Genomic DNA, 25,963 nt, shown 5'->3' on the forward strand with positions numbered 1-25,963 from the left:
CCTTCTCCATGCCCAGGGAGGGAGTTAGAGCCGAGCATGGCTTCCCCTGCCCAGCCCCTCAGCACCAGCCCCTCCTGTCAGTGTTTGCTCTCCCTGGAGACCATCTGACCAGCTAACTCCCTGCTCCATGCAAACGGGAACCAAAAGGTTAGCATGTCTCCCCTCCCAGGTGACTGGTCAAAGTCTGCTGGGTCTCAATGCCCCCAGAGGGGGCCAACATCACAGAATCAATAAGATTCTTTCTTTAAAGGTGAGGGGTAGATGGGAGGCCATCCTCACACCACCAGACATCCAGAGAGTATGCACAACTGGTCTCCTATTGTTCCCCTAAGGGTCCTGGTCTTCAAAGCCACAGGTTATTTTCAAGGCAACAGGGAGATGCTGGTCCACAGGCTGTTTGTCTCCTCCTGGAGGCTGAGCCGCTGACTGGGTTGTGGAAGCTAGGATCTGTCGCAGGCATGGCCAGGTTGCCCAGGCCCCATAAACACGTTCGCAGGCCCACCTGGGCCTGCGGCCTCCTCACCATGCACTGCATCAGCCTCAGTTCCAACGACAAATGGAAAACCCTCCTCTATCTCCCTGCCTCCCTTCCACCACCAACAGACAATGAGAAAACTCAAATAACTGGGGGCAGAGTGGGGAGGGGGAAGGCAAGGAAAATAAACAGCCCATTGAGCTTCCAGAAGGTCCTGCCCTCATCACAATTCCTAGAACTCCCAGCAGCTCCTCTTCCTGACACCTGAATGGCGTCACCGATTTTTACTGTAAGAAAAAAAAATCCAATTAATCTTGTAAACACCTCCTGGGACACAGGGCAGGGCCAAGGATTCCTCCCATTTCCTTATTTATCTGATTTTAAAATTGTCTCTTCAAAAAATTCACTTCAGGGCACAAGCAAGAACTTGGGAATTCAGCCAAAAAAAGAAACAAACACGCACCTCCAGTGGCGATGGCCCGGCAGGCAGTGAACGGATGGCTCCAAGGACACGCTTGACTGCGGGTGCTACAAGGCCTGGATGCTTCCCCCAGCCCGCACCCCCCCGAGGACCACTTCTGGCTCTAGGGACCCACCCCACACCCCAGTGGAAGCAGCAGGAGGCATCCGAGCACATGCCCATGGGTGCACCCACTTGGTGTGCGGACCCTGGGCTGGGAAAGTTCTCTGTCCAGTCGGTGTCCTCCTCGAACAGGCAGGAGCGAACAATGACGGCCCTCCCTCCCAGCTGAGGGCTCCAGGAGAAGCTCTCATTGAGAGAGAGAGAGAGGCTGCTATGGCAACTTGAGGAGAACGGAGCCAGGCACTGCCGTCACCTTGAATCCGGCACCAAGCATTAGCCCTGGCGGCTGAGGGGCCAACCTTGGCTCTGCCCCTGCCGGGCGCCGGCCGGGGCGACACGGACTGACCTCTGCTTCCCTCCTCAGCCTTCGGGCCTCGGAAACTCATTTGCTGCTTGCTGAAAAGGAGCACACAGCCCAGTCCCCTGAGAGCACCGCCTCCATCTGTTTCGTCAGACAAGTTCTTCCATGTGTGCAGCTCCGGCTTTACTTCTGAGATGGGGTTCTTCTTGATTTCAGATCATTAAAATCCTGAGCTAATTAAAACCGCTCTAATGGCAGCGGCGCCCGGCAGCAAACTCCAGGACGAATCCCTCCAGTTTTTATACATAGGCATAAAGTTGCAAGGCTCTGCGAAGATGACTAATGGCTGGAAGGGCTGGGGCTCTGGGACAGGGGGTTGCAGGCTAGAAATAGCGCCTGCCCTTCAGGTGAAGTGGGGCACAGAGGGGACGCTGACCAGGGTCCTGAAATACCCAGGACCCAGCCCAGTCAGATGCCTCTTAGGGCAGGAAATACGCCAGCCAGCCACCTCCCTGTTACAAGGCAAGGGATTACCTTCAATCCCTGCTTCCTGCAGTGGGGAGAAGGGAGTCCTAAGGCAGAGGCAGAGGTGTAAATCAGGCCCAAACAGCCCCAAAGTCTTGTCCCACATCCCAGCTTCCCATAGTTGCTTATACAAAGAGGCTGAGGGGAAGCCTGAAAACATACAGCTGTGTCAAGGGGGTCCTTGAGACTGCCAAGGTGCCACAGGCTGCAAGGCCCTTGACAGCTGTCGGGGGTAGAAACACACCATAAATACCACCTCTGCCCAGGACTTCTTACATTTTCAGGGCATTTTATGCCAATGGGGCAGAGTAGGGGATAGTAATTCTGCAGGTAGATAAACCGAATCCCTACCCACCCCCACCCTGCAAAGTCTGGAATGGTCAGTGCCCCAAATTGTGTCCCTCAATGACAGCCCTTCCCTCATAGCATGGAGAGTGTTTACCCGCTTGTCTCAGAGCCTGGGGAGCAGCGTTGGGGGCTCCCCTCGTGTTTGCATTCCCAGCATCGCTACACAGTGCCTGGCACGGGAAGGTGATCAATAACCTCTGCTGCATGCTGAGCGAGCATGAGTTAATAGATGGAGGTGTTTGGGCCATGTGGAGAGAGGGACTCCATGGACCTGGAATTTTAAAAAGGTCATTTATGTTTCAGGGAGCTGTGGGCTTGTTTTTATCAGGTCTGGGTTAGAATCAGGTCTGAACTGTAGCCCAATCTTATGAGAGAAGAACAGGCAAGAAAGTGAGCTCCACGAGGGAGCCCAACAGAACCTGACAGCTCCGAAACGCTGAATGCACACTCCCTGCGAGGCAGCACTGTGTGCCCTCACGGGGCTTCAAGACTAATTAATATACTTGCAGGGAAAATGTCGACTATACATACATGTACATTGACACATGTTATATATGCACAAACTGATATACAAGACATTTAAATGTTATAATATGGATTATCCCTAAATGTATAGTATTACATTGGGAAATACCCAAACAAAATTACAGTTTGAATATATTGACCAAAAGTCAATGAGAGCAACACATGCATGCTTTGAGGATATTATGCTGTGTGAAACTAGCCAGTCACAATACTGCATGACTCCATGTGGTCAAATTCAGAGACAGAAAATAGAATAGTGGTTACCAAAGGCTTCATGGGAGGGAGGAATGGGGAATTATTAATTAACTAGAGGCCTGGTGCACAAAAATTTGTGCATGGGGGGCGGAGGGGGGGAGGGTGTCCCTCAGCCTGGCCTGTGCCCTCTCGCACCCTGGGACCCCTCGGGGGATGACCACCTGCTGGTTTAGGCCCGCTCCCCAGGGGATTGGGCCTAAGCTGGCAATCAGACATCCCTCTGGCAGTCCAGCAGCCCTCGGGGGATGTCCATTTGCCAGCGGGGAGCAGGCCTAAGCTGCAGTCTGACATCCTTAGTGCTGCTAAGGAGGCGGGAGAAGCTCCCACCACCACCGCTATACTGGCAGCCATCAGCCTGGCTTGTGGCTGAGCAGAGCTCCCCCTGTGGGAGCGCACTGACCACCAGGGGGCAGCTCCTGCATTGAGTGTCTTCCCCCTGGTGGTCAGTGTGTGTTATAGTGACCAGTCATTCCCAATCTTTCTGCTATTAGGGTCATTTTGCATATTACCCTTTTATTATATAGGATAGAGGCCTGGTGCATGGGTGGGGGCTGGCTGGTTTGCCCTTCAGGGTGGGGGTCCCCACTGGGGTGCCACTGGGGTGCCTGGTCAGCCTGGGTGAGGGGCTGATGGCTGTTTTCAGGCTGGCCACACCACCTTTAGGGTGGGGGTATCCACCGGGGTGCCTGGCCAGTCTGGGTGAAGGGCTGAGGGCCGTTTTCAGGCTGGCCAAGCCTCCCCAGCGACAGAAGCTCCCAGCCTCTCCTTTTTTACTTTTTTCTTTTTTTCCTGGGATTTATTTACCTTCTATAATTGAAACTTTGTAGCCTGGAGTGGAGCTCAGAGCCAGCCAGGGCTTGGCTTCCTCCATCGCCAGGGGCAACCCAAGGCTCTGGCTCCAGCTCCGTGGCCACGACCGACTGAAAGCAGGTATCTGGAGTTTATTTACCTTCTATAATTGAAACTTTGTTGTTATGAGTGTAGCTTAGAGCCGGACGCGGCAGGCGGGGAACCTTGGCTTCCTCCATCACTGGAGCAAGCAAGCCTCCTGCTTGTTCCAGCTCCGTGGCTGCCGGCTGCCATATTTGTTGGCAGTTAATTTGCATATCTTGCTGATTAGCCAATGGGAGGTGTAGCGAAGGTATGGTCAATTACCATGTTTGTCTATTATTTGGTAAGATGGGTCCAGAGGTTCTGCTGGGGAAGATAAAAAAAAATTCTGGAGATGGATTGTGGTGGTGGTTGCACAACAATGTGAATGTACTTAATGCCTCTGCATTTAAATATGGTTAAAATGGAAAATTTTACATATATATTTTATCACAATAAAAAAATCAATGAAAGCAAATGGAAGACTGACACTGAGCAGAAACCACTCTCTACTGTTAGTCTCACTCATCCCACAGGTGCTGGGAGTGGGCCCAGGAGCTGAGGAGGACCAGAGTGGTCCAGTTCATGACCATGTGAAGCATGACCAGGATACGGGGAGCTGAGTTTGTGGCCCGGGAAGCCAAACAAGCAGCAGGTGCCATGAGATGGATATGTGCTCAGAGTGCGGTGTGTCTGACTGTCCTTCCAGTCAGGCACACCCCAAGATTTGATTTTCCTAATCTCAGAATCAGTCAGCATCCAAAATATCCACTGTGGATGCGTTCCCAAGTTCCTTGCAACTCTGGTGTGAGACACACGTCTTAGAGAACAGAAAGGCACCTTGTCAATTTCATTTGCATGAGGCCACTTTCAGGCAGAGCAGGTGGCCTCTGGTGAGGATATCCTTCACCTACACCCTTGTCACAAATCTGGGTCACTGCTGGGCCCCTGTGGACCAAAGCTGCCAAGCTGTCTCTCTTTGAGACAACTTTGTCTCCGTGGAGGGAGCAAAGGCCCACAATGCAGGTGTCAAACTGTAAATTGTGTTCTCAGGTTCTTTCTGATGCACAAAGCCATGCTCCCCTGAGGCCAGCCTGGCCGAGGCGAGTCTGGCTGAGGCCACTCCCTACTGAGGTGACCACTGCTCTGCTTGAATCCCTACACGGGACCCAGCTAGGATAGTGCCTCACTTATTGATAGAAATCATTGAGGCAGAAATCTAATAGTCACCATTGTCATTTAAAAATAATTAATTTTTAAAGAATTCAAAAGGGCAACACAAGGAATCCTTAGGGTGATGAAAATGTGCTCTATCCTGACTATTTCGACATCAATATCATCACTGTGATACTGTACTATAGTTGTATAAGATGTTACTATTGGGGAAAATGGGATAGAGAGTACACATGATTTCTCAGTGTTATTTTTTATAACTATAGGTGAATCTAAAATTATCTCAAAATAAAAAGTATAACTTTAAAAAATCAAGAACTTAAAAATAAAACTTACTGGCCTTTCAGCTCATGCATAATGGAAGCAAATTCTAATGTTGTGCACGTAAATAATAAATAACCATTTTCATGGATCAGCGCCATCCTCAGTTGTGTAAGAAACATTTTAAAGTGAAGGTACTATGCCTTTAATAGGAAAATTTGATGTGTTAGCATCTACTGGTTGATCTTTGTGCATTTTTCAATTGCAAAGTGCACTTTAAAATGCAAACAATTATTAATATTGATTTGGACTAAAACAATATTGAATTTCAATATATTTCCAGCACTTTTATGAATTACCCTGTGGATACATGGTGATTATGATAAAGAGTATTTGCATGCTCCATTTCTTTTCCATGAGGAACCTTAAGAGGGCCGGTGTGATCCAGGCACAGTGAACTTCAACAGGGACAAGACTGGCTCCAGACGCCTTGGGGAGGCCCTCCAACCTAGCAGCCCACACAGACCTTCAGGGCCACTTTCCTCCCTGGGCTTTATCCAAACCGTTATTACAGAGCCCAGTAATGAACACTTGCTCAAGGCCTGGAATGGGATTTAGTGTCACCATTTCCAGGGAAGGAACGGGAAAGAATGCTTTGTTAACATTCCAGGCAGTATTAGATACATATAAACATCCCATGTAGCCTTCACACAATAACCCCTTGAAGTGAAAATCATTATCCTTATTTGTCATAGGTTTGGTTCTCTTTAAGGAGATGCTGAGGTAGAGCGTGGGGTGCAAGGTGTTTATTAATGATCAACTCCTGGGAAGGGAAAAGGGAAGACTCCAAAGTGGGCAGAAGTCAAAGGGACACGGCTCCAGCCAAGCCTGAATGGGGAGGCCTGGAGCAGGTGTAGCCATGCCGTCCAGGCTCCCTTACTCAGGAGCTGGATGTGGGTTGCTCAGGGAAGGGCATGACCTCGGATGCGGCAGTTTGTTGCTGCCGAGGCAGATCCTGAAGAAGCTGACAGCTGGGAGCTGGCTGCTGACCACACATCTTGTGGGTGATCTGTGAGTCCTTCCTGGAAGGGGATCTGGCAGCATATTTCCAAGCCCACCACTCTGTTCTACAGATGGTAAAATTAAGACCCAGATAGACTAAATATGGCCAAGGTTACACAGTAAATAAGCCATCCCAGATCTGTCTGACTCACTTCTCCCAAACAAAAGCATCCACGAGACTGTCCTGACCTTCAAAAGTCTCCAGAGGAAAATGCAGAAAGCTTGACTGCATAAGCAGATACCCTCAACTCCCCTCTAATAACATCCCTGCAGCACACACACATGCATGTGTGCACACACATGCTCACTTCTTGGCAATTATCTCATTGCTAATGAAAGGCGAGGACAGAGATTATTGGGGTTAAAGTTCCCCTGATAGTTCAGCCTGGAGAGCATGTCCCCCAACAGAACTTCTGGATCTAGCCAAGAGCAGCACACGATGCACGATGCTCAATGGCCTCCTTTTACTTTTAGAAAGCACTGAGCTATTCACATTCTCCAGCTGCTCTGACATCCACAGCCACAGCAGGGAAAATTACAGGGAGGGAAAAAATTGCATATTTACTTCTCAAAATTGAAAGTTGGGGTGTAATATGGACAGAAAGGAATGTACGAGTAAACCCAGAATGCCCTGGCCCCTGGCAGGGTGCAACTGCCTCCAAGCTGCTAACAGCAATCCACAGGCTCCAGAGGAGGAGAGAATGGCAAGGAGGTTTGGCTTCCTTCCAGGGAATCTCTCTCCCTGGGGCTGGCACGGGAGGCCCCAGCAGCCTTGCCTTTGTGGACCCTGCTGCCAACAGTGTCCGGCACAGAGTAGGCACACTTGGGAAATGTGTGGGAAGCAAAAAGAGCTAGTAAGAGGGGGGAGGGGGAGAAGGGATGCATGCACACTAGAGCCTGCTGGGTCCTCTGGACTGAGGTCACATGGAGTCCAGCAGGTGTGGCTTGCGTGCCCACACAGTATGCACGCACAGCCATCCTTTTTGAGGGCAGGCTGGCCTCTCTAAGCTGGCTGCAAGGCTGACCATCATATCCTTGACCCCCAGTAGTTTGGCATGTTTTTCCCTGGCCTTCTCCTCAAAACTAGTTGGTTTCTTCCAATCTGAGGGCTCAAAGACTAAGAATGTGGCAGAACCATCAAGTCGGTTGGCCTTTTCCTGGTTGCTCTGTGGCTAATTGGGTCTCTCGCAGGCAGCCAGCGTGGGGGTAGGTCTGTTAGTAACCTGGAAGTTCTAATGAGTGGTTACGCATGAGATAGGAGCCTGCCTTCTCTGGGAGTCTCTGCCTCCTGTCTCCAGCTGACATCCTGTGCTTCAAGTCTCCTCCACCACACTGACCCCCAGTGCCTTCCCTTTCTTTCACCACAGGGTGCTTAAAAGTCAGAAATGTAGGCCCACTCTAACTCTCCCTCCTCTGTTCCCCGACGTCCAACTGAGGACTCTGCCTTCTGCACGTGTCTTGTCTGTCTTTTCCAGCCCCTCGGTGAAGTGGATTCAGCACCGGTGGTCTGGACAGCTCCCTGCATCCACAGCTGTGCCTAAAGAACATTCGCTGTCACCCCCCTGTTCAAAACTGTCTGGGGGCCCCAGCTGCCCAATGGTCCAAGTTTAAATGTTTCAGCGTGTCCCACAAGGCCCGTGAGTAAGCAGTCTCCGCCGATCTCCCACCTCCAGTCTCATCTCTCCGATTCCCTGACAACCCTCAGGCCAGGTGTGGTACCCCCATGTGTATCCCAGGAGCCCCGGGGCTTGCCTCCCACACAGGTAACAGTGGCTGCTGCAGAGAAAGGAGCACTGGGCTCCGAGTGTCTGCTACTTGGCATTAAATTTTCTCACTGGGAGACTGTGGGCACCACCATTTTACATCTCTGAGCTTCAGTATTTCAACCAGTCAGTCAGTCCCGGTAAACTGATATCACGGGGCAATTTGTGAAGATTCCTGCTGTGGTGAGACACTGCCCTGGGGTGGAGGGAAGAGGCTCCAGGCAGGTGGGGTGGATGCTGGTCCCAGTCCTCTCCCCGAAGGGCACATGCTCCTCTATGGTCAGTCTTGCTCTTCTTGCTGTACAGCTTTGCTGACTTCTTTGCTTGTCTTGAACAATAGAGAAGGGGGTCTGAGCCTACAGCTTCTTTCTGCTGGCCCAAACGTCCTCTCTCCACTCCAAAGACATAGAAAAGGTGCTAAACCTTTATGATCCCTGGACATGGCACTCAGTGGCATGTTTGCTGGGCTGGAGTGATGGGCCAAGGATGCAGGCAGCACTCAGCTGGCTGGGAGCACCTGGAAGCAGAATGGCAAACACGGGCTCCATGCTTGTGCCCGGTGCCACTCTGTCATCCGAAGGGTCACTTGAGCCCTGACTTTTTACGTGGTTGATAAAAAGAGGATGACACAGGTGGAAATACACATTTTTATGATGAGACCCAAAGTGGCCAATTATTGGTCTTCAGTGAACACTTGTGTGAAGCAGCCCATTTCCCATAATAACCGTAGACACTTTTATAATGAAAATTGTTTTTAAAATGACATATCCAATGACCCTCAGTAGCAGACCCAGACTTTCAGTTCTTCCAATTTGGAAACCTGTATTTTAACTTGAATTTCCTGATTCTCAAATTGGCAAGCAATGTCCATTTAAAATAAAAAATCCTACCTGAGTGAATAAAAAGTCAGGTCCAAGGTGGATTTGGCCTGGGGTCTACCTGTTGCCACCCCTGCCATAAAAAGAATAGCTTTGGTTGGGGAAGGGCACCTGACCTCTGGATAAAAATGATGCTAAGAGTTCAAGGAATTTTGTGCAAAATCAGCCGAGGGAAGAAAAAGCCTGTGAGCCATCTGGTGTGGAGAGAGGCCGCAGCAGCCACTGGTCAGGAGCCGCTTCCAATAGCTCCCTAGGAATGGCCCTCGTGCAGAAACATACGAGTCTGGCACAGGGCATCTGCCCCTGCCTGCAGGACGGTCACTGCGGTGGGACAGGGGACAGTGGCACAGGATCCCTGCCCAGCAGTGGCACACACGTGTACACACACACACTCACATTCATATACACTGCTGTGTACTGAATTGTGTCCCTCCTCACCCCCCCCAAAACAAAACAAACAAACAAACAAAAACTTCGTACGTTGAAGTCCCAACCCCAGTACTTTAGAATGTGACTTAACTTGGAGATAGGGTCATTGAAGTTAGTTAAGATGAAGTTATGCTGGAATAGAGTGGGCCCTAAGCTAATATGACTGATGTTCTTATAAAAAGGGGAAATCTGGACACAGACATGCACAGAGACCCCCATGTGAGGATAAAAGCAGAACTCTACCAGCAGACCCCAGAGGCTAGGGGTGCGGCCTGGGCAGATTCTCCCTCACACCCTCAGAAGGAATCAACCTTGCTGACACCGTAACCTCAGCCCTCTAGCCTCCAGAATGGTGGGACAATGAACGATGGTTATTTAAGCTCCCGGTACGTGATCTTTGTTATGGCAGCCCCAGCACGCGATGCACAGGGGCCGTTCCCAGAAGGCGCTTGGGGTGTTTCCAGGAGACTAGCTCTTCCTCTTTCTACAGTTGCCATCAACTGTGTGCAGACAGTGTCAGGCCCAGCATCTGACATGAACCCTGTGACAACCAGGATGAGGCATAGAAAACCCAGCTCGGTGGGAGCCCTGCAGCTCCATGGTGTCACCAGGACACAAGTCCTTCCTATGGCCCTGCTCTTCCATCCTTGGGGCAGATTTTGTCTGCAGGTGGCTCCTACATGACTGCGTGATGATTGTAGCCACAGTCCTACACGCATCCTCATTACATCCAGCAGGAGAGAGGGAGCCCCATCCCCAACCCTGGAATAAAACTCCTGGACCTGAGCCCACGGCCCCGCCCTGACCCAATGCCAGGGGCTGGGGGAATACCCTGCTCTGATGGGAGCAGACTGGGTTACTGGAACCAGGGGGATGGAGCTGTCCTCCCTGGACCTAGCCGTGGGTTCAGCCCCTCCAAGGGAGGGGGGGGACATGCAGAGGGCCACAGAGTCCACTATGCATTATTTTCTTTGTTCCATGCAAAAGCCACATGAACAATTATAACCCCCATTTTACACGCGAGGAAACAGGCTCAGAGAGGCTGAGTACCTTACCCACAGCGACACTGCTAGTAAGTTGAGGCAGATGAGAATTCTGGTCTTATTCAGCACTCTTAGCGTTAACACTGCCTATGTGATGGGGGAAGCCACATCCTGGACACAGGCCAGCACAGACCTGTGTCGGTCAGCCGGGAAGTGGTCACTCTGCTGCTCTCAGTAGCCCTCCCAGCCGAGCCGCCTCCTGGGCAGCACCAGCCCACTGACCAAACAAATGCCGGCCTCGGTGAGAGCCTGAGGGATGGCGAGAGCAAGGGAGGCCCTGAGGCCTTTGGCTCCCACGTAAACAGTGCTGTGACTTTGTGTGTGCACACGTGACTCCATCCTGTGGATGAGTGGGTGAAGGCCCGTATATCGGTGTCTGGGTGAGCGCCTGTGTGAATGGACCTTAGCGCACCCATATGTGGGCATTTCAGAACCTCCCTTTCCTCTACCCAATGGCCACCAGCTGAAAACAGTCCAGTGCCGCCCAGGCCATTCCCAGCTCCTGGACACCACGAGAATGACTGTGACCAGCCCTCACGCCCAGCTTAACGGTGCTCCCCCACAGCTGCTGCCCGGGGCCAGCCCTCCTTCTTGGCAAAGGACAGCAAAGCTCCCTTTTCCACCAGGGCCTGGAGGGACGATGGGGAGGGTGGGCTGGAGGGGGGCTCAGGAGGGCCACCCAGCGGGGCCACCGGCCATCTGTGTCTCTGCTCCACTCCCCCCTCCAGCCCCTCTCAACCTCAGGGTGCATCACTCTGTGACCCCCGGGAATTGGAAGCTAATTTTCCTCGATCATTAGTGATGGAAAGACCTCAGGTTCTGCCTTTAATTAAAGTCAAATGTGGGGCTGAGGAGAAGCGCTGCATGCAGGCATCCTCTTCTCACTTGCAAAAGCCATATGCAAATAATTAAGCCAGGCATGGAAGCCATAATTAAAAATTTCACAAACCCCCTCATTAGCTGAGCAGACTGCACAGAGAAGCGGAGGCAAGTCCCTCCCCATGCCGATGGCAGCTCTCGCAGATGGTTAATTGGGCCTTGGGGGAGAAGTGGGCTGTGTCTAGGTGACAGTGCACCTGGCAATGAGCTGGCAGGGTTCCTGGCCTCCAAGGCCAGCAGGGATGACCTCCCACCTCTGTCTAGAAAGCTTCCAGCCAGGGAACAGGGCTCCCAGGGTAGAGTAAACCCCAACATCCACCTGTCCATCCACCCACCCACCCATCCCTCCCACGGTGAGGAGGCACCACAATACAGGACCCTGATCCCAAACCTCACAGCCTCCCCTGGCCCTAGCCCTCCTGTGAGCAGAGCTGGGATGAAGGTGGCGAGAAGGGCCTCAGCTAGAGACTAGAGACTGCTAAAGCCCCTCCCCCAGTGTGCAGGAGGGAGGTGGGGACCTCAGACCAAGGCAGGCTCAGGAGACCAGCAACTGTGTGTCTTGAGGTCCTTCAACACCTTCCGGGCACACAGGCACCCCCAGGCCCGGTGGCCACTGTGCAGAGAGTGACTCACCTAAAGACAAAGGCCTTGGACAGGATGACTACCCGCACCCCATAAACACACTGCCCGCCCCAGCTTTCATCAGCACCTCAAGAACTGGGAGGAGGGCTGGATGGCCGGGAAATGTCTGACCCCTGTTCCACACACTCTCTGGCCCCTTCCCACCCTACCCAGGGTCCCTGGCCTGAGCCCTCAGCCTCTGTAAACATCTGGTTCACCTCATGTCCAAAATCGATCCTGCCAGCCAGGTCACCGAAGGCATCATCCCACTTGCTCACTGACATTTCCAAATGAATATTCACTCGTTCCAATATCTGCCACTTGTTTTCCATCTGGCCTGATCAATGGTGCTCCTCTGGAGAAATCTTGCTCACCAGAGGCATTGATCGAGGTCTGGGGCACTGCCTGGCGTGTGGGAGGAGATGTGTCCTCCCAGACATGAGGCCGGGACACTGACGGGCTCACCTCACCGACACCACCGGCCCTGGCTGGGCCAGAGCCTCACACGGCCGGACTCACTCCTCCAGTGTCATACAAAGAGACTGGCCGTGACTAAAAGAAACCCAGAAACGGGCTCTTTCGAGCACTCGGGGGCCTTACGGGGCTGCAGGAAGTCACAGAGCTGAGTCGTGACTTCTGTCCTGTGCAGGTCAAGCCTCCGTCTCCTGCGGTGGACAGGTTCCTGACGCAGCCCTTGCAGCTCCAGCAGAAAACATTTCCCTTGCAGTCTCTCCTCTGACAAACAGGAGGGACACCAGCCCTCCTGCCAAGGTCGACAGACACCCGCCCCCAGGCATCCTGCTCTCAGGAGGTGACCCTGGGCAGCCTGAGCTGGCGGTTGCTGTCTTGTTTCTCAGCTGTGCCCCAACATGCTTTGCCAGTCAGCTCTGCAAGTCAGCTTGGGCTCCTTCGTTTTGTTGCCCCTCCGAGCCCCGCTGCCCTGATGGTCAGAGCCCCTGGCCCAGTTTTTCTTTTCAGTCCCCCACATCTCCCCCGTTACAGACACAGCTGCCTAAGAACCTGCCCTGGCAGCCACCGACTCAGGACAATACACAAAAATGAGGCAAGGTGCGTGGATGGGGGCAGGGGACTGCCCCACTTATACAAACCATCTATAAATTATACTTTTTGGCCCTGTTTGATTCTTAAACATTCATTAGAAAATATGTCATATATACGTGAACAACCAATGCACTTTCCTTCAGCTTAAAGAATAAAACAATTGCCAATACTCTTAGTCCCCTTTGTACCCCTTCCTCCTGCTCCTCTCTTGCTCCCCTCTAAGGAAACTATACTTGTACTACATATTTAATGAGCACCTACTATGTGCCGGTCACTCTTCTAAGCAATTGGGACCCATCAGTGAACAAAACAAAGATCCTGCCCTCATAGAATTACATTGAAACCAGGAGACAGACAGGCAGTTCTAGAAACATAATAAATTAGTAAATGATGAATAACATTAGAGGGTGATAAATGCCATGGAGGAAAGAAAAGCAGGACAGAGTGAAGGGGGCGGGGAGGGCTGGAGGCTGGAGGAAGGTCTCAAAACCAAGCTTGTGGGATGGGGCCTCGCTGAGAAGGTGACAGTTGAACCATGTGGCTGTCTAGGGAGCCACCTGTGCAAAGACACCCAGTGTGTTTGGAGATCAATGAACATAAAGAAGAGTGAAAGGATGTAGGGTCAGGGGAGTAACGTGGGGCCAGCCATGTGGGCCATTAGAGGATGCTGCTTTTACTGAGTGGGATGGGGTGGAGCAAGGACACTGGATTTCAGCAGGACTCCTCTGGCCACATAGGCAGGGAGGCCAGGGAAGAGGACGCCTACAGTCCTGGTGAGAAGTTTCAGCCATGACAGGAAAATCCATGTCTGCCATTCACACGAGAGTTGACACTTTTAGAGGACACTTTATTTGACGTTGAAAATTACATTTTTGTTTTGATGCTCTGATATCATCATGTCTTAGGTCACTTGCTGGCCACAAGTTTTTCGGATGTGAGTATTGTGAGTATTCTGCATCCTGAAAAACGATGTTACTCTTCACGTTAAGCCGGCCCTCCCTGCTTGTTTTCATATCCAGACGCTCAGGAAACTCAGTCAGCTGCTTGGCATAGGTGAATGAAATAGAAATGGGAGAAGGAGACAGTGAACCCTGGGCAGAGGGCCCGGGAGCTGCCAGGCTGCCTGGGCCCAGGTCCTGGCTCCATCCAACTATGTCGCTCTGGGTAAGCTACTTTAGCTCTCTGTGCCTTGGTTTTCTCACCTGCAAAGTGGGTGTGATAACACCCACCTTGCAAGGTTGTAATAAGGGCTGAATGGCAATAAGGTTGCCAATTTTGAGGAGTACCCAGTGCACAGGGAGTGCTCGATCATGTTGGCCACTACTTCGGGGAAGATGAACAGAGCTCCCCAAGGTGCTTCTTTCCCAGGCCCGTGCATCACCCTGGAGCTGGAGAAACAATCTTCTCCTGCTATCATCTAGCAAAGCCTGATGCCAGCAAGAAACAGGAGCTGCGAAGCTTCCTGCTGGGGTCTCCAACATTTGCCCCAAGGAGGCAAGAGATCAACCGAAGCACTTGTATGCATGCATATAAGCATAACCAATGGACATAAGACACTGGGGGGTAGGGGAGGCCAGGGGATTGTCAAGGGTGGGGGGGGGGGGAAGGACACATATGTAATACCCTTTGTAATACTTTAAGCAATAAAAAAAAAATTTGCCCCAAGGAGCTTAGGCTGTGGGCAAACCCACAGAGAAATGTGACACTCCGGGGGGGGGCTCCCGTGAGACTGGCCCTCAAGCACTTCATCAAGAAGGGAAAGTGACCAGCAGTTCTGGGCACTGCAGCCAGTGCTGGACTTGGTCTACCACTACGGGGTTGTGTCTCAACGAGCAATGGGGTTGGCATTTATAGTGAAGTTCTGTGTTTGCAAAACTATTTCCATCACATCTGCTGAGTATGCCAAGCACATCAGAATGATTGATTTTGAAAGTTTGATGCAGTTGGTCTTTTCCCTGATGATTAAAAATATGGTAACATCTACCTTCAGCCCATTTACCCACCAGGAACCTTTGACAATTTCAGTTTGGATCAAAAGAATCCAGTATGCAATTTGATTTCACTGGCATTCAGATCTTCAAAGAACTAGGAAAACAGGATCGCATACAATGCATTGGGTTTGGGGGTGTTTGGGGTTGTTGCTGGGTTTTTATATAATTAACTAGGGGCCCGGTGCACGAAATTCGTGCACTGGGTGGGGGGAATGTCCCTCAGCCCAGCCTGCCCCCTCTCACATACTGGGAGCCCTCAGGCGTTGACCCCCATCACCCTTCAATCGCAGGATCGGCCCCTTGCCCAGGCCTGATGTCTCTGTCCTAGGCGTCCCGCCCGGGCAGCGGGGACCTGCAGTGGCAGCGGGGGGCGCCGCGATCACTCGGGCTCCGCCCCTGCCCCTGCAGGACGTCTCTGGCTGAGGCGTCCGGCCCGGGCATCAGGGACCCGCAGCTGTAGTGGCCCCACGATCGTGGGCTCCGCTTTAGGCCCAGGCAAGGGACCCCTAGCTCCTGGTACTGCCAGCTTCGACCGTGCCCAGCTCCCATCGCTGGCTCCACCCCTACTTCCTGCTATCACTGGCCAGGGCGGAAAAGGCACCTGATTCTCCGATCATGGCTGGGGGGCAGGGCAAAGGCGGCCCCAGGGCCGCCTTTGCCCTGCCCCCCAGCTCTTAGCTCCCCCCTGGGTTTCCGATCACTGTCAGTGGCAGGGGGCTTCTTCCTGCTTTCCCTTTCGCCTCCCTGCATTGTGCCTACATATGCAAATTAACCGCCATCTTGTTGGCAGTTAACTGCCAATCTTAGTTGGCAGTTAATTTGCATATAGCCCTGATTAGCCAATGAAAAGGGTATCGTCGTACACCAATTACCATTTTTCTCTTTTATTAGTGTAGACTAGAGGCCCAGTGCACGAAATTAGTGCATGGGGGTGGTGGAGGGGGCCATCAGCCTGGTCTGCACCCTCTTGCAATCCAGGATGCTATGGGAAACATCCCTCTTGCAATCTGGGACCTAACTGCTCCCCTGTCTGCCTGATCACCCCTAACCACTCTGCCTGCCTGCCTGATTGCCCCTAACCCTTCTGCCTCCCTGCCTGATCGTCCCTAACCATTCTCTTGCCTGCCTGATCACCTCTAATCGCCTCTGCCTGCCTGCCTCATCTCCCCTAACTACTCTGCCTGCCTGCCTGATTGCCCCTAACTGCTCATCTGCCTGCCTGATTGCCCCTAACTGCTCGCCTGCCTGATTGCCTCTAACTGCCCACCTGCCTGCCTGATTGCCCCTAACTGCCCACCTGCCTGCCTGATTGCCCCTAACTGCCTCTGCCTTGGCCCCGTTGCTGTGGCTTTATCTGGAAGGTCATCTGGAAGGGCATCTGGAAGGACGTCTGGAAGGTCGTTCAGATGTCCAGTCTAATTAGTATATTACTCTTTTATTATTATAGATTCTGTTGTTAGCAAGGTTGAAGTCTTCTAAAAAATTGGCAAAATGTTAGAAGCTGAAGCTTGGCAGGGAATAATGGAATCTATTCTGAAAATATTTGTGAGGTTTTCCCTTGTATTCACACACACAGACACAGACACACACAGTCCTTATCTTGAATTTGGCATTACAAGAACACCCATAATGCAAGTCTAATATTATTTTCCAATTCAGCTCATTTACTTCCAAGAAATCTGACTACAGTTTAGAGACATAATCAAATCTATTGGTGGTCTCCAAGGCTCAGGGACACAGCCATTCCTCTCTAACCATCTCCTTAACAGTGTGTCACACATACCTAGCTAGCTGTGCATGGTTCCCCTCATCACCCATTCATCACAACTAAGAGCCAAAGAGTAGATTTGACCTTTGGCCTGCCAACCTCCACAGTTTGGTCTTCACCGTGAATTCCCCAGGGCTGCGTTCTCAGTTTCTTCACCAAGGCAAGGTCTGACTGCCCTCAATACGAGTTTCATCGGAATTTCCAATAAGGCAAGGACCTGTATCCTTTCAGATTGGAAGGGTTTCGTACAGACAGACAGGTGACAACCTTTCAGATCCTGCTGATGTCTGCCACTGCTAGTTTTTTTCATGTGAAGCAGAGAAGGACATTTTGTAAGAAAAAATAAAACCCACAGGTTTTAGAATGAATTTCAAGTGATCTTGGTCCAACATGACTTAAGGTATAAAGGTGGTTTGGCATCACTGCCCAAAATTTGCCAGCACCTCAAGGAAGGTGCAGCTCATCTTTGCAACTGACACACATCCACACTTGATAATGAGCCTCACACATCATTGTCAGCTCCCCCAAAAGGGATAGAGCCCTGAGGCTCAAACTTGGCTTTCAGATGGCAGTGTGACCTCCACAGCCAGCAGCCGGAGGGTGTGGCCGGCCAGGCATCCCTCCATGCCCAGGCTCTGATAGGCGGGAATGTGACGGTGGGTTTGTTCCGCACAGAACGTCATGAGCACAGTGACTGCACCTGTGGTGATGGAAATGTTCCTACTTCAATTTCTAGCTAGTGGTGTTAGACCAACTCTTGGGAAGGAGGAAACGGAAGCTGTAACAGGCTCCCAGTCCCTTTTCTGTGCTAACCTGCAGCAAATACAAAAATCAAACTTTTCCTCAAAGCACATCCTCTCCTTTTATTAACACAGAAAACACTCTGTGTGTGACATGCAATGGGGACTGCAGTCCACACAACAACATAAACACACAAGGACAGTCCACACCTATGAAACACAAGTGTCACAAAGGGAAACCTCAGAATCTCTTTCATTTGAATTTTCTGACCAGGAAAATTGTGAAAAGCTTTACTCTCTATCGCTTATCCTATCTAATAATAGACAAACATGGTAATTGACCATACCTTCACTGCACCTCCCATTGGCTAATTGGTGTGATATGCAAATTACTGCCAACAAAGATGGTGGTCAATTTGCATACTGCAGGCAGGGCGGGACAACATGAGCCGCCAGCACCAGCCACCATCCAGGCCCCCATGTGCGACCCCAGAAGCCACCTGCCTGCTGCCCGTGATCGGATCTGATCCCGGGCCGCAGGCCGGCCCCAGAAGCCCCAGAAGCCGCCTGCCTGCCACTGGTGATCGTATCTGATCCTGGGCCGCAGGCCGGCCCCAGAAGCCCCAGAATCCGCCTGATATGGTAGCAACTCTATCAGTAAGCACTCTGAAAGTCAGTGGCATAAATGCACCAATTAAAAGACATATTATGAGGGTGAATCAAAAACAAAACCCACTTTAAATATAAAGACACATATAGAGTAAAAGTAAATGAATTAAGCTGCAGCCTGTTTTGCTCAGTGGATAGAGTATTAGCCCGTGGACTGAAGGGTCCCAGGTTTGAGGGCATGTACCTCAGTTGCTGGCTTCATCCCCAGTCCCTATCAGAGCATGTGCAAGAGGCAACCAATCAATGTGTCTCTCCCTTTCCCTTCACTCTCTCTAAAATTCAATGGAAAAATATCCTTGGGTGAAGATTAACAAAAACAAAGTAAATGGATTAAGTAACATTAAAGAGATTATAAGAAAAACATATTCCAAATTTTGTTAGTTGTATAATGGTTATGTTTAAATTATTAACACCTAAGAAATTGGGTGAAGGATACATATAATATGCTGTAGTATTTTATAGTTTTTTTACATGTATGAGATTATTTCAAATTAAAATATTAAAAAATTAAAAATTAATAAAATATTAATTGAAATGTATCTGCACTACATGAAAAATCTCCAAATTGCTTCTAGCATAATTTATTAAATTGTGCTAAAATTTACAAGGGTTCAATTAAAAAATATCTTAATTCTAAATGATATAGTAGAAAATATATAATAGTGCAGTTACAAGCACTTATCTGAAAATAAAAATTTAAAGAAGTGAATTTAAAGAAGGGATTAGCCAAAGAAAATATATGCACAACCCATGGACACAGATAACAGTATGGTGATGGCCAGAGAGAAGTGGGGGGCAAGAGCTGGGTAGAGAGGGCAAAAGGGGGGAAATAGGGACATCCTATATCTACACTAATAAAAGAGAAAAATGGTAATTGGCGTACGACGCTACCCTTTTCATTGGCTAATCAGGCTATATGCAAATTAACTGCCAACTAAGATTGGCAGTTAACTGCCAACAAAGATGGCGGTTAATTTGCATATGTAGGCACAATGCAGGGAGGCGAAAGGGAAAGCAGGAAGAAGCCCCCTGCCACTGACAGTGATCGGAAACCCAGGGGGGAGCTAAGAGCTGGGGGGCAGGGCAAAGGCAGCCCTGGGGCCACCTTTGCCCTGCCCCCCAGCCATGATCGGAGAATCAGGTGCCTTTTCCGCCCTGGCCAGTGATAGCAGGAAGTAGGGGTGGAGCCAGCGATGGGAGCTGGGCACGGTCGAAGCTGGCAGTACCAGGAGCTAGGGGTCCCTTGCCTGGGCCTAAAGCAGAGCCCACGATCGTGGGGCCGCTACAGCTGTGGGTCCCCGCTGCCCTGGCCGGACGCCTAGGCCAGAGGCATTAGGCCTGGGCAGGGGCGAAGCCTGCAACTGGGGGAGCTGGGGGTCCCCTGCCCAGGCCTAATGCTTCGGCCAGAGGCGTTAGGCCTGGGTAGGAGCAGAGCGGGAGATCGCGGCGCTGCTGCCGCTGTGGGTCCCCACTGCCCGGGCTGGATGCCTCGGCCAGAGGCATTAGGCCTGGCTGGGCAGGGGCGGAGCCTGCAACCGCGGGGAGCTGGGGGTCCCCTGCCCAGGCCTAATGTCTTGGCCAGAGGCGTTAGGCCTGGGCAGGGGCGAAGCCTGCAACCGTGGGGAGCTGGGGGGTCCCCTGCCCAGGCCTGACACCTCTGCCGGAGGCCTCAGGCCAGGTCAAGGGGCCGATCCGGTGATTGGTGATCGGAGGGTGATGAGGGTCAACTCCTCTAGCCAAAGCATCAGGCCTGGGCGGGGGGCGGAGCCGGGGATTGGGGGGATTTGATGGTCCCCTTGCCCAGGCCTGAAGCCTGGGTCAGAGGCGTCAGGCTTGGGCGGGGGGTGGAGCAAGCGATCAGAGGGAGATGGGGGTCCCCTGCCCAGGCATGATTCCTGGGCCACAGGCCTCAGGCCTGGGCGGGGGTCAGAGCCAGTGATCGGGGGAAGATGCGGGTCCCCTGTCCAAGCCTGACACCTCTGGCGGAGGCGTCAGGCCTGGGCAAGGGGCCGATCAGGCGATCGGAAGGTGATGGGGGTCTACGCCTCTGGCTGAGGCATCAGGCCTGGGCAAGGGGCAGAGCCAGCTATCGGAGGGGTCTGGGGGTCCCCTGCCCAGGCCTGACGCCTGGGCCAGAGGCATCAGGCCTGGGCTGGGGGCAGAACCAGTGATGGGGGGAAATGAGGGTCCCCTGCCCAGGCCTGATGCCTCTGTCAGAGGCATCAGGGCTGGGCAAGGGGCCGATCCTGCGATTGGAGGGTGATGGGGGTCAACGCCTGAGGGCTCCCAGTATGTGAAAGGGGGCAGGCTGGGCTGAGGGACACTCCCCCCACAAACACCCAGTGCACGAATTTCATGCACCGGGCCCCTAGTAATAATAATAAAAGGCTAATATGCACATTGACTGAATGGCAGAATGACCAGTTGCTATGATGTGCACTGGCCACCAGGGGGCAGATGCTCAATGCAGGAGCTGCCCCCTGGTGGTCAGTGCACTTTCATATGGGGAGTGCCACTCAGCCAGAAGCTGGTTCATGGCTGGTCAGTGCAGTGGTGGTGGCAGGAGCCTCTCCCACCTCCGTGGCAGCACTAAAAATGTCCAACTAACGGTTTAGACCCGATCCCTTGGGGGCCTAAGCCTTTAGTCGGACATCCCCCAGAGGGCTCCCTGGCTGCCAGAAGGATGTCTGACTGCAAGCTTAGGCCTGATCCCCCGAGGAGTGGGCCTAAGTCAATAGGTGGACACCCCCCAAGGGGTCCTGGACTGCGAATGGGCACAGGCCGGGCTGAGGGACCCCCCGCACCGAGTGCACAAATTTTTGCGCACCGGGCCTCTAGTCCTATATAATAAAACCCTAATATGCAAATCAACTGAATGGCGGAACAACCGATCACTATGATGTGCACTGACCACCAGGGGGCAGACACTCAATGCAGGTGCTGCTCCCTGATGGTCAGTGTGCTTTACAGGGGGAGTGCCGCTCAGCCAGAAGCCAGCTGACGGCTGGTGAGTGCAGCAGTGGTGATGGTGGGAGCCTCTCCGGCCTCCTTGGCAGCACTAAGGACCCCTAGGTGAACATCCCCCAAGGGGTCCCGGACTGCGAGAGGGCACAGGCCAGGCTAAGGGCCCCCCCCCCCCCCAGTGCACGAATGTCATGCACTGGGCTTCTAGTGAAAATATGACTTTATACTTCAAACCCTCCTCCCAATAAACCTCTCCAATTACAAAATATTCTTTCTCAAACATCCCCCTCGCCCTCCCCAGAGATAAAGACATCTGCCAGTGGCTCACCTGATCTCTGCCTCCCCCAGCTCCCTGGAGAAGTGCGCTATCGACCACCACCTCTGGAAAGGAGGTAAAACGATGCCACCAGTTTTTCCAAACCTAATTGCTCAGAAGGTTTTCCAAACCTTCCCTCCACACAGGGCCGCAGCACCTCCTCCCATTTTAGACATCTTGGTGTGACAGCCCCGCATCCAACAGGGCGGGGGTTGGAGTTCCAGAGACCTTGCCTCTTCCCAGCCCAAGACGAAGAAGGCCAGCGAAAGCTCTCGAAAGGAGGCCGGGTTTTAAGCAGCTCGCCTGGCATGGAAAACCCAAGGTCCCTGAGCTGTAAGCCTCCATCCCCTGGCAACACCCACTCAGAGGCAATTTAGTTAATTCCCTTCCACACCATCTCAGCATTCAATACTCTGCATGCAATAGCAGAATGGGCAGAGTCACGGGCATGAAGGGACCTTAGAATCATCGTTTCTGAGTAGAGACAATAAAAAACCAAGTGTCAAATTTGCTCTCTGACACGTGCAGGGTTATGGCCACTCTCACTCTTCCTCGGGCCCTGTTGTTTTAGGATGATATGAAGTGACTCTCAAAATGGCCAATATTTCTCCCCTGATACAAGAGCATAAATCACTGCATCTTCAGTGCTTTCTCTGTGGTATCGATTCTTCTGAGCATGAAGGCAGATGGTTCCGATATGGCATCATCTAATATTCCCCCAGCTTGATTTATAGATTTCTTTGTGCATTACCTGAACCTAAACGAGTCTTGCATTATTTCTTGCACACTTGTCAAATTAAGGTAAGGTATTCTTGTTGACCTTTAAACTTAAAAAAATTAAATGTGTCTGAGACATTTTCCGACAAGCATTAAACGGAGCTGGGCCCTCAGATGCCAATTAAGAGGATGTAATTATGAAGGGGAGTGTCTTCTGTGCTGCGGGTAATGATTTTAATTTTAATGCACTCATTCAATGGGAGGAAAAAAGAAGCTGGTTACGAATAATCTTGTGAAAGAGATGAGAACAATTTGGCACCATGTGTTCCTTAATTTACCAAAATGGGAAGGAGCTGGGGGAGTTGGCACCCTGGCCTTCCAGAAGGAAGGAACACTCTTGAAAGGTGCGGAGAGGCAGCAGTGGCCAGAACCAAAATAGAGACGAGGCGCCGCTCCCTGCGATGTTACCAAACAGCCAGCGCCAGCCTGCAGGCTGTGCCAGGGTGCGAACTGGCTGACTTCCAGTCGGGGAGGAAATTCCTGTGGGCGTTGCATTGAGGCTTTCTCCTGCATTGTTTCTCCCACTGCCCTGCCCACAGCCAGGCGCAGACCCAGGAAAAGGTCTCTGGGTGACACTGCCTGCCAGGACACAGACAAAATGAACGCACCCTAGGAACCCCATTCTTCAAGGTGAAACGGTGCTGGCTGCACCCATTTGGGCAGCCTTGGTCTGTCCAAACCTGAGCATGAGCAACACACACACACACACACACACACACACACACACACACACATCACACTCACCCCTGTGACCGGATAGGGCCTAGCCTGAGGCTCACTTTGGCATTGCTGAGGTTCCTTTCAGAAAAATACCCACTTAACAACCAACCTCCAACTAAATCTACTCTTGAAACTCACGAGGATGACAAAATCCCGCTGGTCACACCCAGCTGCCTGTCAGAGCCCTTTCTCCCTCCCCATCTGAGGCCTCACACGTATGCACAGCAGCCACCCAGTCCCCCTCCTGCCTCTCCCCAAACACTCAGTCTCTTCTCCCCTCACACCCAGCCTCGGGGCTCGGCCCACTGTCTCCCTCACCTTCCACTCCCCTCTTTTCTCAGCTGCGGTAACTGCTCTTCCCTGGGAGGCGTGCCCCCTCTCCCTCCAGAGCCAGGATTGCCTTGCGTCTTCTCACTACCCTGACCACACACAGGCCCAGGAAGCGTCAGGGGAACGGAATTCTCCCCGTGAGGCTGGAAGGAGGGACTCTCCGTCCTCACCTCTTAGTGACCGTTCTCTGCCACGCTCACGTGCACTCTCAGGCACACACTCGCCCTGCGCTTCAGCGTGGAGGGCTGCAGCTGATGGGGGGTGGAGCACACCCTAGGGGTCCCTGGCCCTCCTGCCAACATGGAGCATGAGGTGCTCAGTCCCAGGCATGAATGTTCCATCTGCAGCCATGAGACTAATTCATGTGGCCTACACAGCTGGGCTAATGGGTCCTGCCTGTCCTACAGCCCCTGGTGCTTAAGCTCAGCTCCTAACCCTGAGAATTGGAGTTGGTGGTTCTGACACCTGACCCGGGAGGGCCAGGGCTGGCCCCGGGAGAGGCCAGGCTCTCGGCATCCAGCCACAGGGACGGCATTAATCTCTTCACAAACCTATGGGTCACTCGTAGGCCCCAAGTCTGACCCTGTCCTCTGTCTCGCTGGGCAGGTCACTCGGAGCCCTGTTCATAACATCAAAGTGCCAACCGTGTGCAAGCTCAGGCCCCTCCCAGACTCGCACAGGATCTGGGGGGCCAGCTCCCCCCCCCCCGCCCCGAGCACAGAGGACACCCTCACAGGCCTTTCTCATGGGTTCCATAGCCCCAGCCTCGCCCGGATCCAGCTGGAAGAGGCTACAGTTCAGTGCTTGAGAAAAGCAATGCTTTTTGTTTTTTTCCAATTTTGCAGATCCTCAAACTAGTCTTTCAACATGATAGTTCTGATTAAATTCCTAACACATTTCCATTTACTATTTTTCTTTATTTCATATCGCTCTGTGCCTTAAGGATCAGCCAACTGCAGCCCACAGGTCAAATCCTACAGGCCACCTGTTTTTGTAAATAAAGTTTTATTGGGACACAGCCGTGCCCATTCATTTTCATATTATCTATGGATGCTTCACATTACGGTGGCAGAGTTGAACAGTTTCAGCAGAGATATATTGGGACACAAAACCTAAAATATTTACTATGTTGATTTTTAAGTAGACATTTTCTACCTCTGACCTAAACTACAAATATAATTTACATATAAAGCATTCGTCAGAAAACTTTTTGGAATGTCCAATAAACATTGCATAAGCCATTCAACATCATCACTCAAAGAAAGAAAGATGAAAATCCCAAAAGCTCAGGATAAGTGGTGTACATTCCCAATCCTAAATCCATACATCTCTTTAAATTACACACATACACAGAAATACATTCTCATAGGAAAGAACTTCAAACAATACAATTAAAGACCCCTTTGAATGCTACCCTAATCTAGTCCAGACTTCTTTCTAGATGCAAGATTGTACTTACACATATGTAAACAGTGAATAGATAGCTGTGGCTTTTTTTTTTTTTTGCACGTATGTGTTTTTTAGCCAGAAATGGTATATATGTGCATAGTGCTCAGTTTGCTTTTTCATTAACAATACATTTTGGACATGTTTCCCAGGCAGTAGATACAGATCTACCTCTTGCTTTTTAATTGTCCAGAATATTCCAAGGTGTGGGTGTTGCAATGTCTAATCTCAGTGCAGACAAACATCTGGAGTGGCCGCTGAACCAGCTCTCTCCTTCCCAGGAGAGCGGGTCCAATGTGCACAGGTCACCTCGGGAAGCGAGATGGACTGCAGCCCGACCCTCCCCCCTTATTTGAAGCTGGCCCCACCCTGGAAGCCCTGGTCACCAACAGCGAGCACCGCCAAGGTGTCTCTGCGTGGCCTGCATGTCTCCTGGCAGAGTCCCCGAGAACCACGGCTCCAAACGCCCCGTTCAGAGCAGCTATTTTAGAGAAGAATCATTGTGAATTTAAATGACTGTTTCAGAAGCTTGACTTTTAAAAAAGGAAGATGAATCTGGCCCTTGCAAATACAAAACAGATTGAGAAGCTGAGCTTCGTGGAGTGACTTAAACAGGCATTCAGAGCTGGCACCCGCTGGGAACAGTGCAGCAAAGGAGTGCATTCGGAACAGGCAGAGCCTGGAGCTTGGCTCAGGAGCACCCCCACCCTTCTCTCTCCTCCTCTTCCCCAGCCTTCTCCATCTCCCTCCCCCATCACCATCTCCCCCCTCCTCCACAAACCCTCGCTGAGCACCGCACCTACTACGTGCCAGCCTCTGTAGACCACCCTCGCCGAGTTCCCAGTGAGGCAGACAGTCCTGCAGCAGGGGTACTGGGCACTGGCCTGGGCAAAGGTAGGCCCCTGTGTAGGACAGGAGATGAGAACTGAAGGCGGGGCGGGCAGGTAAGGGATGGGCAGCACTCTGGGCAAAGGTCTGGTGGGATGAGCATAAACCTCTCCCTTTGGGATGCAGGTAATTTTCTGTTTAAAATGACCCACGCTGGCTGCTGGTGAACAGATCTGTGGGAGGCAACTGTTCCACCCACCCACTCTACCCAGCCAGAGGCACTGGAGAAACATCTGCCAAAGGAGCAGGGGTCCCACAGGAGGCTGGGGCAGGGGCGGGCAGGCTGCAGGGCAGAATGTGG

The sequence above is a fragment of the Myotis daubentonii genome, chromosome 15 (assembly GCF_963259705.1).
Source record: "Myotis daubentonii chromosome 15, mMyoDau2.1, whole genome shotgun sequence".
NCBI classification, from domain to species: Eukaryota; Metazoa; Chordata; class Mammalia; order Chiroptera; family Vespertilionidae; genus Myotis; species Myotis daubentonii.